Genomic DNA, 17,479 nt, shown 5'->3' with positions numbered 1-17,479 from the left:
GCTAAAAATGTGAAATGTTTGGATTTGTTTCGTAACGTTTTAAACGTTTTTTTTTGTTTCGTAACGTTTGTAAACGTTTTGCCTAAATCGCTAAAAAGGTGAACCGTTTGGATTTGTTTCGTTTTGTAAATGTTTGACTTAAATCGCTAAAAAGGCGAAACGTTTGGATTTGTTTCGTAACGTTTGTAAACGTTTGGCTTAAATCGCTGGAAAGGCGAAACGTTTGAATTTGTTTCGTAACGTTTGTAAGCGTTTGACTTAAATCGCTAAAAAAGTGAAACGTTTGGATTTGTTTCGTAACGTTTGTAAACGTTTGGCTTAAATCGCTAAAAAGGTGAAACGTTTGGATTTATTTCGTAACCTTTGTAAACGTTTGGCTTAAATCACTAAAAAGGGGAAACATTTGGATTTGTTTCGTTGCGTTTATAAACGTTTGGCTTTAATTGCTAAAAAGGTGAAACGCTTTGATTTGTTTCGTAACGTTTGTAAACGTTTGGCTTAAATGGCTAAAAAGGGGAAACGTTTGGATTTGTTTCGTAGCGATTATAAACGTTTGGCTTAAATTGTTAAAAAGGTGAAACGTTTGGATTTATTTCTTAGCGTTTATCAACGTTTTAGTTAAATCACTTAAAAGGTGAAACGTTTGGATTTTTTTCGTAACATTTGTAAACGTTTGGCTTAAATCGCTAAAAATGTGAACGTTTGGATTTGTTTCATAACGTTTTAAACGTTTGGTTTGGTTTCGTAACGTTTGTATAGGTTTGGCTTAAATCGCTAAAAATGTGAATCGTTTGGATTTGTTTCGTAACGTTTGTAAACATTTGGCTTAAATCGCTAAAAAGGGGAAACGTTTGGATTTGTTTCGTAACTTTTGTAAAAGTTTGGCGAAAATCGCTAAAAAGGGGAAACGTTTGATTTTGTTTCGTTACTTTTGTAAAAGTTGTGCCTAAATTGCTAAAAAGGTGAATCGCTTGGATTTGTTTCGCAACATTTGTAAACGTTTTGCTTAAATTGCTAAAAAGGTGAAACACTTTGGATTTGTTTCGTAACGTTTTAAACGTTTGGTTTTATTTCGTAACGTTTGTAAAGGTTTAGCTTAAATTACTAAAAATTTGAAATGTTTGGATTTGTTTTGTAATGTTTTAAACGTTTGGTTTTATTTCGTAACGTTTGTAAACGTGTGGCATAAATCGCTAAAAAGGGGAAACGTTTGGATTTGTTTCGTAACGTTTGTAAACGTTTGCCTTAAATTGCTAAAAAGGTGAAACACTTTGATTTGTTTCTTATCATTTGTAAACGTTTGGCTTAAATTGCTAAAAAGGTGAAACGCTTTAATTTGTTTCGTAACGTTTATAAACGTTTGTCTTAAATTGCTAAAAAGGTTAAATATTTGTATTTGTTTCATAACCCTTGTAAACGTTTGGCCTAAATCGCTAAAAAGGTGAAACATTTGGATTTTTTTCGTAGCGTTTGTAAAGGTTTGGCTTAAATCGCTAAAAAGGGGAAACGTTTGGATTTGTTTCCTAATGTTTGGCTTCAATCGCTAAAAGGGGAATCGTTTGGATTTGTTTCGTAATGTTTGTAAATGTTTGTCATAAATCGCTAAAAAGGTGAAATGTTAGGATTTTTTTCGTAACGTTTAGCTTAAATCGCTAAAATGGGGAAACATTTGGATTTGTTTCGTAACGTTTGTAAACCTTTTGCTTAAATTGCTAAAAAGGTGAAATGTTTGGTTTTGTTTCGTAACGTTTGTAAACATTCGGCTTAAATCGCTAAAAAGGTGAAACATTTGGATTTGTTTTGTAACGTTTGTAAACTTTTGGCTTAAATTGATAAAAAGGTGAAATGCTTGGATTTTTTTCGGAATGTTTGCAAACTATTGGCTTTAATTGCTTGAAAGGTGAATTGCTTGGATTTGTTTCGTAACGTTTGTAAACGTTTGGCTTAAATTACTAAAAGGGTGAAATGCTTGGTTTTGTTTCGTAACGTTTGTAAAGGTTTGGATTAAATCGTTAAAAATGTGAAACGTTTGGATTTGTTTCGTAACATTTTAAACGTTTTGTTTTGTTTCGTAACCTTTGTACACGTTTTGCCTAAATCGCTAAAAAGGTGAACCGTTTGGATTTGTTTCGTTTTGTAAATGTTTGGCTTCAATCGCTATAAAGGCGAAACGTTTGGATTTGTTTCTTAACGTTTGTAAACGTTTGGCTTAAATCGCTAGAAAGGCGAAACATTTGAATTTGTTTCGTAACGTTTGTAAACGTTTGACTTAAATCGCTAAAAAGGTGAAACGTTTGGACTTGTTTCATAACGTTTGAAAACGTTTGGCTTAAATCGCTAAAAAGGTGAAACGTTTGGATTTGTTTCGTCACCTTTGTAAACGTTTGGCTTAAATCGCTGAAAAGGGGAAACATTTGGATTTGTTTCGTTGCGTTTATAAACGTTTGGCTTAAATTGCTAAAAAGGTGAAACGCTTTGATTTGTTTTGTAACATTTGTAAACGTTTGGCTTAAATGGCTAAAAAGGGGAAACGTGTGGATTTGTTTCGTAGCGATTATAAACGTTTGGCTTAAATTGTTAAAAAGGTGAAACGTTTGGATTTATTTCTTAGCGTTTATAAACGTTTTGGTTAAATCGCTAAAAAGGTGAAACGTTTCGATTTGTTTCGTAACGTTTGTAAACGTTTGGCTTAAATCGCTAAAAATTTGAACGTTTGGATTTCTTTCGTAACTTTTTAAACGTTTGGTTTTGTTTCGTAACGTTTGTATAGGTTTGGCTTAAATCGCTAAAAATATGAATCGTTTGGATTTGTATCGTAACGTTTGTAAACATTTGGCTTAAATCGCTAAAAAGGGGAAACGTTTGGATTTGTTTCGTAACTTTTGTAAAAGTTTGGCGAAAATCGCTAAAAAGGGGAAACGTTTGGATTTGTTTCGTTACTTTTGTAAAAGTTTGGCCTAAATTGCTAAAAAAGTGAATCGATTGGATTTGTTTCGTAACATTTGTAAACGTTTTGCTTAAATTGCTAAAAAGGTGAAACGCTTGGATTTGTTTCGTAAAGTTTAAAAACGTTTGGCTTAAACCGCTAAAAAAGTGAAACATTTGGATTTGTTTCGTAGCGTTTGTAAACGTTTGGCTTAAATCGCTAAAAAGGTGAAACGTTTGAATATGTTTCGTACCGTTTGTAAACATTTGGCTTAAATCGCTAAAAAGGTGAAATGTTTGGATTTGTTTCGTAACGTTTTAAATCGTTTGGCTTCAATCGCTAAATAGGTGAAACGTTTGGATTTATTTCGAAATGTTTGTAAACGTTTGGCCTAAATCGCTAAATAGGTGAAATGTTTGGTTTTGTTTTGTAACGTTATAAACGTTTTGCATATATCGCTAAAATGTGGAAACGTTTGGATTTGTTTCGTAAAGTTTGTTAATAATTGGCTTAACTTGCTAAAAAGGTGAAATGTTTGGTTTTGTTTCATAACGTTTGTAAACGTTCGGCTTAAATCGCTAAAAAGGTGAAACGTTTGGATTTGTTTCGTGACGTTTGTAAACGTTTGCCTTAAATTGCTAAAAAGGTGAAACGCTTGGATTTGTTTCGTAACGTTTGTTTTAAATTACTAAAAAGGTGAAATGCCTGGCTTTGTTTCATAACGTTTGGCTTATATTGCTAAAAAGGTTAAATGCTTGGTTTTGTTTCTTAACATGTGTGAAGGTTTGGCTTAAATCGCCTAAAATGGGAAACATTTGGATTTGTTTCGTAACGTTTGAAACGTTTGGTTTTGTTTCGTAACGTTTGTAAACGTTTGACTTAAATCGCTAAAAAGGTGAAACGCTTGGATTTGTTTTGTAACGTTTGTAAACGTTTGGCATAAATCGCTATGTAGGCAAAATGTTTGGATTTGTTTCGTAACGTTTGTAAACGTTTGGCTTAAATCGCTAAATAGGTGAAACGTTTGGATTTGTTTCGTAACCCTTGTAAACATTTGGCTAAAATTGCTAAAGAGGTGAAACGCTTTGATTTGTTTCGTAACATTTGCAAACGTTTGGCTTATATTGCTAAAAAGGAGAAACTCTTGGATTTGTTTCATAGCGTTTGTAAACGTTTGGCTTAAATTGCTAAAAAGGAGAAACACTTGGATTTGTTTCATAACGTTTGTAAACGTTTGGCTTAAATTTTTAAAAAGGGGAAACGTTTGAATTTGTTTCGTAGCGTTTGTAAACGTTTGGCTTAAATCGCTAAAAAGGTGAACCGTTTGGATTTTTTTTGTAGCCTTTGTAAACGTTTGACTTAAATCGCTAAAAAGGTGAACCGTTTGGCTTTGTTTTGTAGCGTTTGTAAACGTTTTGGTTAAATCGCTAAAAAGGTGAAACATTTTGATTCGTTTCGGAACGTTTGTAAACGTTTGGCTTAATTTTCTAAAAAGGTGAAACGCTTGGATTTGTTTCAGAACGTTTGTAAACGTTTGGCTTAAATTTCTAAAAAGGTGAAACGCTTGGATTTTTTTCGTAACGTTTGTAAACGTTTGGCTTAAAGTGCTAAAAAGGAGAAACGCTTGGTTTTGTTTCGTAACGTTTGTAAACATTTGGCTTAAATCGCTAGAAATGTGAAACATTTGTATTTTTTTCGTAACGTTTTAAACGTTTGGTTTTGTTTCGAAATGTTTGTAAAGGTTTGGCTTAAATCGTTATAAAGGCGAAACGTTTGGATTTGTTTCGTAACGTTTGTAAACGTTTGGCTTAAATCGCTAAAAAGGGAAAACGTTTGTTTAGTTTCATTACGTTTGTACACGTTTGGCTTAAATTAATAAAAAGGAGAAACTCTTGGATTTGTTTCGTAGCGTTTGTAAACGTTTGGCTAAAATTATTAAAAAGGTGAAACGCTTGGATTTGTTTCTTAACGTTTGTAAATGGTTGGTTTAAATTGCTAAAAAGGGGAAACATTTGGATTTGTTTCATAACATGTGTAAACAATTAGCTTAAATTGCTAAATAGGTAAAACGTTTGGATTTGTTTCGTGAAGTTTTGTAAACCTTTGGCTTAAATCACTAAAAAGGTGAAACGTTTGGATTAATTTCGTTGCGTTTCTAAACGTTTGGCTTCAATCGCTAAAACGGTGAAACGTTTGGATTTGTTTTGAAACGTTTGTAAACGTTTGGCATAAATCGGTAAAAAGGTGAAATATTTGGATATGTTTCGTAACATTTTAAAAGTTTGGTTTAAATCGCTAAATAGCTGAAACGTTTGGATTTGTTTCGTAGCCCTTGTAAACGTTTGGCTTAAATTGCTAAAAAGGTGAAACGCTTTGATTTGTTTCGTAACGTTTGTAAACGTTTGTCTTAAATTGCTTAAAAGGAGAAATGCTTGGATTTGTCTCGTAACGTTTGTAAACATTTGGCTTAAATTTCTAAAAAGGTGAAACATTTGGATTTGTTTCGTAGCGTTTGTAAACGTTTGGCTTAAATAGCTAAAAAGGTGAATTGTTTGGATTCGTTTCGTAATGTTTGTAAACTTTTGGCTTAAATCGTTAAAAAGGTGAACCGTTGAGCTTTGTTTTGTAGCGTTTGTAAACGTTTGGCTTAAGTCGCTAAAAAGGGGAAACGTTTTGATTCATTTCGGAACGTTTGCAAACGTTTGGCTTAAATTTCTAAAAAGGTGAAACGCTTGGATTTGTTTCGGAACGTTTGTAAACGTTTGGCTTAAATTTCTAAAAAGATGAAACGCTTCGATTTGTTTCATAACGTTTGTAAACGTTTGGCTTAAAGTGCTTAAAAAGAGAAACGCTTGGTTTTGTTTCGTTACGTTTGTAAACATTTGGCTTAAATCGCTAAAAATGTGACACGTTTGGATTTTTTTCGTAACGTTTTTAAAGTTTGGTTTTGTTTCGAAACGTTTGTAAACGTTTTGCTTAAATCGCTAGAAATGTGAAACGTTTGGATTTGTTTCGTAACGTTTGTAAACGTTTGGCTTAAATTGCTAAAAAGGAGAAACGGTTGGATTTGTTTCGTAGCGTTTGTAAACGTTTGGCTTAAATTGCTAAAAAGGTGAAACGCTTGGATTTTTTTCGTAACGTTTGTAAATGTTTGGCTTAAATTGCTAAAAAGAGAAACATTTGGATTTGTTTCATAGCCTGTGTAAACGTTTGGCTTAAATTGCTAAAACGGTGAAACGTTTGGATTTGTTTCGTAACGTTTTGTAAACCTTTGGTTTAAATCACTAAAAAGGTGAAACGTTTGGATTTATTTCGTAGCATTTGTAAACGTTTGGCTTCAATCGCTAAAAAGGTGAAACGTTTGGATTTGTTTTGAAACGTTTGTAAACGTTTGGCATAAATCGCTAAAAAGGTGAAATATTTGGATATGTTTCGTAATGTTTTAATCGTTTGGCTTAAATCGCTAAATAGGTGAAACATTTGGATTTGTTTCGTATCCCTTGTGAACGTTTGGCTTAAATTGCTAAAAAGGTGAAACGCTTTGATTTGTTTCATAACGTTTGTTAACGTTTGGCTTAAATTGCTAAAAAGGTGAAACGCTTGGATTTGTTTCGTAACGTTTGTAAACATTTGGCTTAAATTTCTAAAAAGGTGAAACGTTTGGATTTGTTTCGTAGCGTTTGTAAACATTTGGCTTAAATCGCTAAAAAGTTGAACTGTTTGGTTTTGTTTCGTAGCGTTTGTAAACGTTTGGCTTAAATCGCTAAAAAGGTGAACCGTTTGGCTTTGTTTTGTAGCGTCTGTAAATGTTTGGCTTAAATCGCTAAAAATGTGAAACGTTTGTAAACGTTTTGCTTAAATTTCTAAAAAGGTGAAACACTTGGATTTGTTGAACGTTTGTAAACATTTGGCTTAAATTTCTAAAAAGGTTAAACGCTTGGATTTGTTTCGTAACGTTTGTAAACGTTTGGCTTAAAGTGCTAAAAAGGAGAAATGCTTGGTTTTATTTCGTATCGTTTATAAACATTTGGCTTAAATCGCTAGAAATGTGAAACATTTGGATTTTTTTATTAACGTTTTAAACGTTTGGTTTTGTTTCGAAACGTTTGTAAAGGTTTGGCTTAAATCGCTAGAAATGTGAAACGTTTGGATTTGTTTCATAACGTTTTAAACGTTTGGTTTTGTTTCGTAACGTTTGTAAACGTTTGGCTTAAATCGCTAAAAAGGGGAAACGTTTGTTTCGTTTCGTAACGTTTGTAAGAGTTTGGCTTAAATTGCTAAAAAGGAGAAACACTTGGATTTGTTTCGTAGCGTTTGTAAACGTTTGGCTGAAATTACTAAAAAGGTGAAACGCTTGGATTTATTTCGTAACGTTTGTAAATGTTTGGCTTAAATTGCTAAAAAGGGGAAACATTTGGATTTGTTTCATAACCTGTGTAAACGTTTGGCTTAAATTGCTAAAAAGGTGAAACGTTTGGATTTATTTCGTAACGTTTTGTAAACCTTTGGCATAAATCACTAAAAAGGTGAAACGTTTGGATTTATTTCGTAGCGTTTGTAAAGGTTTGGCTTCAATCGCTAAAAAGGTGAAACATTTGGATTTTTTTTGAAACGTTTGTAAACGTTAGGCATAAATCGCTAAAAAGGTGAAATATTTGGATATGTTTTGTAACGTTTTAAACGTTTGGCTTAAATCGCCAAAATGGGGAAACGTTTGGATCTGTTTCGTAACGTTTGTAAACATTGGGCTTAAATTGCTAAAAAGGTGAAATGTTTGGTTTTGTTTCGTAAAGTTTGTAAACGTTCGACTTAAATCGCTAAAAAGCTTAAACATTTGGTTTTGTTTCTAACGTTTGTAAACGTTCAGCTTAAATCTCTAAAAAGGTGAAACGTTTGGATTTGTTTCGTAACGTTTGTAAACTTTTTGCTTAAATTGCTAAAAAGGTGAAACGCTTGGATTTGTTTCGTAACGTTTTTAAACGTTTTGCTTAAATCGCAAAAAAGGTGAAACATTTGGATTTGTTTCGTAGCGTTTGTAAACGTTTGGCTTAAATCGCTAAAATGGTGAAACGTTTGGATTTGTTTCGTACCGTTTGTAAACGTTTGGCTTATATCGCTAAACAGGTGAAACGTTTGAATTTGTTTCGTAACGTTTGTAAATTTTTGGCTTCAATCGCTAAAAAGGTGAAATGTTTGTTAACGTTTGGCAGAAATAGCTAAAAAGGTGAAATGTTTGAATTTGTTTCGTAACGTTATAAACGTTTGGCATAAATCGCTAAAATGTGGAAACATTTGGATTTGTTTAATAACGTTTATAAATAATTGGCTTAACTTGCTAAACAGGTGAAATGTTTGGTTTTATTTCGTAACGTTTGTAAACGTTCGTCCTAAATCGCTAAAAAGGTGAAACGTTTGGATTTGTTTCGTGACGTTTGTAAACGTTCGACTTAAATTGCTAAAAAGGTGAAATGCTTGGATTTGTTTCCTCACGTTTGTAAACGTTTGTCTTAAATTACTAAAAAGGTGAAATGCTTGCTTTGTTTCGTAACGTTTGTAAACGTTTGGCTTATATTGCTAAAAAGGTGAAATGCTTGGTTTTGTTTCTTAATATTTGGAAAGGTTTGGCTTAAATCGCCTAAAATGTGAAACGTTTGGATTTGTTTCGTAATACTTTAAACGTTTGGTTTTGTTTAGTGACGTTTGTAAACGTTTGACTTAAATCGTTAAAAAGGTGAAACGTTTGGATTTGTTTGGTAACGTTTGTAAATGTTTGGCTTAAATCTCTATAAAGGCAAAATGTTTGCATTTGTTTCGTAACGTTTGTAAACGTTTGGCTTAAATCGCTAAATAGGTGAAACGTTTGGATTTGTTTCGTAACCCTTGTAAACATTTGGCTAAAATTGCTAAAGAGGTGAAACGCTTTGATTTGTTTCGTAACATTTGCAAACGTTTGGCTTATATTGCTAAAAAGGCGAAACACTTGGATTTGTTTCATAGCGTTTGTAAACGTTTGGCTTAAATTTCTAAAAAGGTGAAACACTTGGATTTGTTTCGCAGCGTTTGTAAACGTTTGGCTTAAATTTTTAAAAAGGTGAAACGTTTGAATTTGTTTCGTAGCGTTTGTAAACGTTTGGCTTAAATCGCTAAAAAGGTGAACCGTTTGGATTTTTTTTGTAGCCTTTGTAAACGTTTGACTTAAATCGCTAAAAAGGTGAACCGTTTGGCTTTGTTTTGTAGCGTTTGTAAACGTTTGGGTTAAATCGCTAAAAAGGTGAAACATTTTGATTCGTTTCGGAACGTTTGTAAACGTTTGGCTTAATTTTCTAAAAAGGTGAAACGCTTGGATTTGTTTCAGAACGTTTGTAAACGTTTGGCTTAAATTTCTAAAAAGGTGAAACGCTTGGATTTTTTTCGTAACGTTTGTAAACGTTTGGCTTAAAGTGCTAAAAAGGAGAAACGCTTGGTTTTGTTTCGTAACGTTTGTAAACATTTGGCTTAAATCGCTAGAAATGTGAAACATTTGTATTTTTTTCGTAACGTTTTAAACGTTTGGTTTTGTTTCGAAATGTTTGTAAAGGTTTGGCTTAAATCGTTATAAAGGCGAAACGTTTGGATTTGTTCGTAACGTTTGTAAACGTTTGGCTTAAATCGCTAAAAAGGGAAAACGTTTGTTTAGTTTCATTACGTTTGTACACGTTTGGCTTAAATTAATAAAAAGGAGAAACTCTTGGATTTGTTTCGTAGCGTTTGTAAACGTTTGGCTAAAATTATTAAAAAGGTGAAACGCTTGGATTTGTTTCTTAACGTTTGTAAATGGTTGGTTTAAATTGCTAAAAAGGGGAAACATTTGGATTTGTTTCATAACATGTGTAAACAATTAGCTTAAATTGCTAAATAGGTAAAACGTTTGGATTTGTTTCGTGAAGTTTTGTAAACCTTTGGCTTAAATCACTAAAAAGGTGAAACGTTTGGATTAATTTCGTTGCGTTTCTAAACGTTTGGCTTCAATCGCTAAAACGGTGAAACGTTTGGATTTGTTTTGAAACGTTTGTAAACGTTTGGCATAAATCGGTAAAAAGGTGAAATATTTGGATATGTTTCGTAACATTTTAAAAGTTTGGTTTAAATCGCTAAATAGCTGAAACGTTTGGATTTGTTTCGTAACCCTTGTAAACGTTTGGCTTAAATTGCTAAAAAGGTGAAACGCTTTGATTTGTTTCGTAACGTTTGTAAACGTTTGTCTTAAATTGCTTAAAAGGAGAAATGCTTGGATTTGTCTCGTAACGTTTGTAAACATTTCGATTAAATTTCTAAAAAGGTGAAACATTTGGATTTGTTTCGTAGCGTTTGTAAACGTTTGGCTTAAATAGCTAAAAAGGTGAATTGTTTGGATTCGTTTCGTAATGTTTGTAAACTTTTGGCTTAAATCGTTAAAAAGGTGAACCGTTGAGCTTTGTTTTGTAGCGTTTGTAAACGTTTGGCTTAAGTCGCTAAAAAGGGGAAACGTTTTGATTCATTTCGGAACGTTTGCAAACGTTTGGCTTAAATTTCTAAAAAGGTGAAACGCTTGGATTTGTTTCGGAACGTTTGTAAACGTTTGGCTTAAATTTCTAAAAAGATGAAACGCTTCGATTTGTTTCATAACGTTTGTAAACGTTTGGCTTAAAGTGCTTAAAAAGAGAAACGCTTGGTTTTGTTTCGTTACGTTTGTAAACATTTGGCTTAAATCGCTAGAAATGTGACACGTTTGGATTTTTTTCGTAACGTTTTAAACGTTTGGTTTTGTTTCGAAACGTTTGTAAACGTTTTGCTTAAATCGCTAGAAATGTGAAACGTTTGGATTTGTTTCGTAACGTTTGTAAACGTTTGGCTTAAATTGCTAAAAAGGAGAAACGGTTGGATTTGTTTCGTAGCGTTTGTAAACGTTTGGCTTAAATTGCTAAAAAGGTGAAACGCTTGGATTTGTTTCGTAACGTTTGTAAATGTTTGGCTTAAATTGCTAAAAAGGGAAACATTTGGATTTGTTTCATAGCCTGTGTAAACGTTTGGCTTAAATTGCTAAAACGGTGAAACGTTTGGATTTGTTTCGTAACGTTTTGTAAACCTTTGGTTTAAATCACTAAAAAGGTGAAACGTTTGGATTTATTTCGTAGCATTTGTAAACGTTTGGCTTCAATCGCTAAAAAGGTGAAACGTTTGGATTTGTTTTGAAACGTTTGTAAACGTTTGGCATAAATCGCTAAAAAGGTGAAATATTTGGATATGTTTCGTAATGTTTTAATCGTTTGGCTTAAATCGCTAAATAGGTGAAACATTTGGATTTGTTTCGTATCCCTTGTAAACGTTTGGCTTAAATTGCTAAAAAGGTGAAACGCTTTGATTTGTTTCATAACGTTTGTTAACGTTTGGCTTAAATTGCTAAAAAGGTGAAACGCTTGGATTTGTTTCGTAACGTTTGTAAACATTTGGCTTAAATTTCTAAAAAGGTGAAACGTTTGGATTTGTTTCGTAGCGTTTGTAAACATTTGGCTTAAATCGCTAAAAAGTTGAACTGTTTGGTTTTGTTTCGTAGCGTTTGTAAACGTTTGGCTTAAATCGCTAAAAAGGTGAACCGTTTGGCTTTGCTTTGTAGCGTCTGTAAATGTTTGGCTTAAATCGCTAAAAATGTGAAACGTTTGTAAACGTTTTGCTTAAATTTCTAAAAAGGTGAAACACTTGGATTTGTTGAACGTTTGTAAACATTTGGCTTAAATTTCTAAAAAGGTTAAACGCTTGGATTTGTTTCGTAACGTTTGTAAACGTTTGGCTTAGAGTGCTAAAAAGGAGAAATGCTTGGTTTTATTTCGTATCGTTTATAAACATTTGGCTTAAATCGCTAGAAATGTGAAACATTTGGATTTTTTTATTAACGTTTTAAACGTTTGGTTTTGTTTCGAAACGTTTGTAAAGGTTTGGCTTAAATCGCTAGAAATGTGAAACGTTTGGATTTGTTTCATAACGTTTTAAACGTTTGGTTTTGTTTCGTAACGTTTGTAAACGTTTGGCTTAAATCGCTAAAAAGGGGAAACGTTTGTTTCGTTTCGTAACGTTTGTAAGAGTTTGGCTTAAATTGCTAAAAAGGAGAAACACTTGGATTTGTTTCGTAGCGTTTGTAAACGTTTGGCTGAAATTACTAAAAAGGTGAAACGCTTGGATTTATTTCGTAATGTTTGTAAATGTTTGGCTTAAATTGCTAAAAAGGGGAAACATTTGGATTTGATTCATAACCTGTGTAAACGTTTGGCTTAAATTGCTAAAAAAGTGAAACATTTGGATTTATTTCGTAACGTTTTGTAAACCTTTGGCATAAATCACTAAAAAGGTGAAACGTTTGGATTTATTTCGTAGCGTTTGTAAAGGTTTGGCTTCAATCGCTAAAAAGGTGAAACATTTGGATTTTTTTTGAAACGTTTGTAAACGTTAGGCATAAATCGCTAAAAAGGTGATATATTTGGATATGTTTTGTAACGTTTTAAACGTTTGGCTTAAATCGCCAAAATGGGGAAACGTTTGGATCTGTTTCGTAACGTTTGTAAACATTGGGCTTAAATTGCTAAAAAGGTGAAATGTTTGGTTTTGTTTCGTAAAGTTTGTAAACGTTCGACTTAAATCGCTAAAAAGCTTAAACATTTGGTTTTGTTTCTAACGTTTGTAAACGTTCAGCTTAAATCTCTAAAAAGGTGAAACGTTTGGATTTGTTTCGTAACGTTTGTAAACTTTTTGCTTAAATTGCTAAAAAGGTGAAACGCTTGGATTTGTTTCGTAACGTTTTTAAACGTTTGGCTTAAATCGCAAAAAAGGTGAAACATTTGGATTTGTTTCGTAGCGTTTGTAAACGTTTGGCTTAAATCGCTAAAATGGTGAAACGTTTGGATTTGTTTCGTACCGTTTGTAAACGTTTGGCTTATATCGCTAAACAGGTGAAACGTTTGAATTTGTTTCGTAACGTTTGTAAATTTTTGGCTTCAATCGCTAAAAAGGTGAAATGTTTGTTAACGTTTGGCAGAAATAGCTAAAAAGGTGAAATGTTTGAATTTGTTTCGTAACGTTATAAACGTTTGGCATAAATCGCTAAAATGTGGAAACATTTGGATTTGTTTCATAACGTTTATAAATAATTGGCTTAACTTGCTAAACAGGTGAAATGTTTGGTTTTATTTCGTAACGTTTGTAAACGTTCGTCCTAAATCGCTAAAAAGGTGAAACGTTTGGATTTGTTTCCTGACGTTTGTAAACGTTCGACTTAAATTGCTAAAAAGGTGAAATGCTTGGATTTGTTTCATCACGTTTGTAAACGTTTGTCTTAAATTACTAAAAAGGTGAAATGCTTGCTTTGTTTCGTAACGTTTGTAAACGTTTGGCTTATATTGCTAAAAAGGTGAAATGCTTGGTTTTGTTTCTTAATATTTGGAAAGGTTTGGCTTAAATCACCTAAAATGTGAAACGTTTGGATTTGTTTCGTAATACTTTAAACGTTTGGTTTTGTTTAGTGACGTTTGTAAACGTTTGACTTAAATCGTTAAAAAGGTGAAACGTTTGGATTTGTTTGGTAACGTTTGTAAATGTTTGGCTTAAATCTCTATAAAGGCAAAATGTTTGCATTTGTTTCGTAACGTTTGTAAACGTTTGGCTTAAATCGCTAAATAGGTGAAACGTTTGGATTTGTTTCGTAACCCTTGTAAACATTTGGCTAAAATTGCTAAAGAGGTGAAACGCTTTGATTTGTTTCGTAACATTTGCAAACGTTTGGCTTATATTGCTAAAAAGGCGAAACACTTGGATTTGTTTCATAGCGTTTGTAAACGTTTGGCTTAAATTTCTAAAAAGGTGAAACACTTGGATTTGTTTCGCAGCGTTTGTAAACGTTTGGCTTAAATTTTTAAAAAGGTGAAACGTTTGAATTTGTTTCGTAGCGTTTGTAAACGTTTGGCTTAAATCGCTAAAAAGGTGAACCGTTTGGATTTTTTTTGTAGCCTTTGTAAACGTTTGACTTAAATCGCTAAAAAGGTGAACCGTTTGGCTTTGTTTTGTAGCGTTTGTAAACGTTTGGGTTAAATCGCTAAAAAGGTGAAACGTTTTGATTCGTTTCGGAACGTTTGTAAACGTTTGGCTTAATTTTCTAAAAAGGTGAAACGCTTGGATTTGTTTCAGAACGTTTGTAAACGTTTGGCTTAAATTTCTAAAAAGGTGAAACGCTTGGATTTTTTTCGTAACGTTTGTAAACGTTTGGCTTAAAGTGCTAAAAAGGAGAAACGCTTGGTTTTGTTTCGTAACGTTTGTAAACATTTGGCTTAAATCGCTAGAAATGTGAAACATTTGTATTTTTTTCGTAACGTTTTAAACGTTTGGTTTTGTTTCGAAATGTTTGTAAAGGTTTGGCTTAAATCGTTATAAAGGCGAAACGTTTGGATTTGTTCGTAACGTTTGTAAACGTTTGGCTTAAATCGCTAAAAAGGGAAAACGTTTGTTTAGTTTCATTACGTTTGTACACGTTTGGCTTAAATTAATAAAAAGGAGAAACTCTTGGATTTGTTTCGTAGCGTTTGTAAACGTTTGGCTAAAATTATTAAAAAGGTGAAACGCTTGGATTTGTTTCTTAACGTTTGTTAATGGTTGGTTTAAATTGCTAAAAAGGGGAAACATTTGGATTTGTTTCATAACATGTGTAAACAATTAGCTTAAATTGCTAAATAGGTAAAACGTTTGGATTTGTTTCGTGAAGTTTTGTAAACCTTTGGCTTAAATCACTAAAAAGGTGAAACGTTTGGATTAATTTCGTTGCGTTTCTAAACGTTTGGCTTCAATCGCTAAAACGGTGAAACGTTTGGATTTGTTTTGAAACGTTTGTAAACGTTTGGCATAAATCGGTAAAAAGGTGAAATATTTGGATATGTTTCGTAACATTTTAAAAGTTTGGTTTAAATCGCTAAATAGCTGAAACGTTTGGATTTGTTTCGTAACCCTTGTAAACGTTTGGCTTAAATTGCTAAAAAGGTGAAACGCTTTGATTTGTTTCGTAACGTTTGTAAACGTTTGTCTTAAATTGCTTAAAAGGAGAAATGCTTGGATTTGTCTCGTAACGTTTGTAAACATTTGGATTAAATTTCTAAAAAGGTGAAACATTTGGATTTGTTTCGTAGCGTTTGTAAACGTTTGGCTTAAATAGCTAAAAAGGTGAATTGTTTGGATTCGTTTCGTAATGTTTGTAAACTTTTGGCTTAAATCGTTAAAAAGGTGAACCGTTGAGCTTTGTTTTGTAGCGTTTGTAAACGTTTGGCTTAAGTCGCTAAAAAGGGGAAACGTTTTGATTCATTTCGGAACGTTTGCAAACGTTTGGCTTAAATTTCTAAAAAGGTGAAACGCTTGGATTTGTTTCGGAACGTTTGTAAACGTTTGGCTTAAATTTCTAAAAAGATGAAACGCTTCGATTTGTTTCATAACGTTTGTAAACGTTTGGCTTAAAGTGCTTAAAAAGAGAAACGCTTGGTTTTGTTTCGTTACGTTTGTAAACATTTGGCTTAAATCGCTAGAAATGTGACACGTTTGGATTTTTTTCGTAACGTTTTAAACGTTTGGTTTTGTTTCGAAACGTTTGTAAACGTTTTGCTTAAATCGCTAGAAATGTGAAACGTTTGGATTTGTTTCGTAACGTTTGTAAACGTTTGGCTTAAATTGCTAAAAAGGAGAAACGGTTGGATTTGTTTCGTAGCGTTTGTAAACGTTTGGCTTAAATTGCTAAAAAGGTGAAACGCTTGGATTTGTTTCGTAACGTTTGTAAATGTTTGGCTTAAATTGCTAAAAAGGGAAACATTTGGATTTGTTTCATAGCCTGTGTAAACGTTTGGCTTAAATTGCTAAAACGGTGAAACGTTTGGATTTGTTTCGTAACGTTTTGTAAACCTTTGGTTTAAATCACTAAAAAGGTGAAACGTTTGGATTTATTTCGTAGCATTTGTAAACGTTTGGCTTCAATCGCTAAAAAGGTGAAACGTTTGGATTTGTTTTGAAACGTTTGTAAACGTTTGGCATAAATCGCTAAAAAGGTGAAATATTTGGATATGTTTCGTAATGTTTTAATCGTTTGGCTTAAATCGCTAAATAGGTGAAACATTTGGATTTGTTTCGTATCCCTTGTAAACGTTTGGCTTAAATTGCTAAAAAGGTGAAACGCTTTGATTTGTTTCATAACGTTTGTTAACGTTTGGCTTAAATTGCTAAAAAGGTGAAACGCTTGGATTTGTTTCGTAACGTTTGTAAACATTTGGCTTAAATTTCTAAAAAGGTGAAACGTTTGGATTTGTTTCGTAGCGTTTGTAAACATTTGGCTTAAATCGCTAAAAAGTTGAACTGTTTGGTTTTGTTTCGTAGCGTTTGTAAACGTTTGGCTTAAATCGCTAAAAAGGTGAACCGTTTGGCTTTGTTTTGTAGCGTCTGTAAATGTTTGGCTTAAATCGCTAAAAATGTGAAACGTTTGTAAACGTTTTGCTTAAATTTCTAAAAAGGTGAAACACTTGGATTTGTTGAACGTTTGTAAACATTTGGCTTAAATTTCTAAAAAGGTTAAACGCTTGGATTTGTTTCGTAACGTTTGTAAACGTTTGGCTTAAAGTGCTAAAAAGGAGAAACGCTTGGTTTTATTTCGTATCGTTTATAAACATTTGGCTTAAATCGCTAGAAATGTGAAACATTTGGATTTTTTTATTAACGTTTTAAACGTTTGGTTTTGTTTCGAAACGTTTGTAAAGGTTTGGCTTAAATCGCTAGAAATGTGAAACGTTTGGATTTGTTTCATAACGTTTTAAACGTTTGGTTTTGTTTCGTAACGTTTGTAAACGTTTGGCTTAAATCGCTAAAAAGGGGAAACGTTTGTTTTGTTTCGTAACGTTTGTAAGCGTTTGGCTTAAATTGCTAAAAAGGAGAAACACTTGGATTTGTTTCGTAGCGTTTGTAAACGTTTGGCTGAAATTACTAAAAAGGTGAAACGCTTGGATTTATTTCGTAACGTTTGTAAATGTTTGGCTTAAATTGCTAAAAAGGGGAAACATTTGGATTTGATTCATAACCTGTGTAAACGTTTGGCTTAAATTGCTAAAAAAGTGAAACATTTGGATTTATTTCGTAACGTTTTGTAAACCTTTGGCATAAATCACTAAAAAGGTGAAACGTTTGGATTTATTTCGTAGCGTTTGTAAAGGTTTGGCTTCAATCGCTAAAAAGGTGAAACATTTGGATTTTTTTTGAAACATTTGTAAACGTTAGGCATAAATCGCTAAAAAGGTGAAATATTTGGATATGTTTTGTAACGTTTTAAACGTTTGGCTTAAATCGCCAAAATGGGGAAACGTTTGGATCTGTTTCGTAACGTTTGTAAACATTGGGCTTAAATTGCTAAAAAGGTGAAATGTTTGGTTTTGTTTCGTAACGTTTGTAAACGTTCGACTTAAATCGCTAAAAAGCTTAAACATTTGGTTTTGTTTCTAACGTTTGTAAACGTTCAGCTTAAATCTCTAAAAA

This window comes from Mercurialis annua, linkage group LG1-X, assembly GCF_937616625.2.
Source record: "Mercurialis annua linkage group LG1-X, ddMerAnnu1.2, whole genome shotgun sequence".
NCBI lineage: Eukaryota > Viridiplantae > Streptophyta > Magnoliopsida > Malpighiales > Euphorbiaceae > Mercurialis > Mercurialis annua.
The sequence above is the reverse complement of the archived record's forward strand: the minus strand, read 5'-3'. Positions refer to the sequence as shown.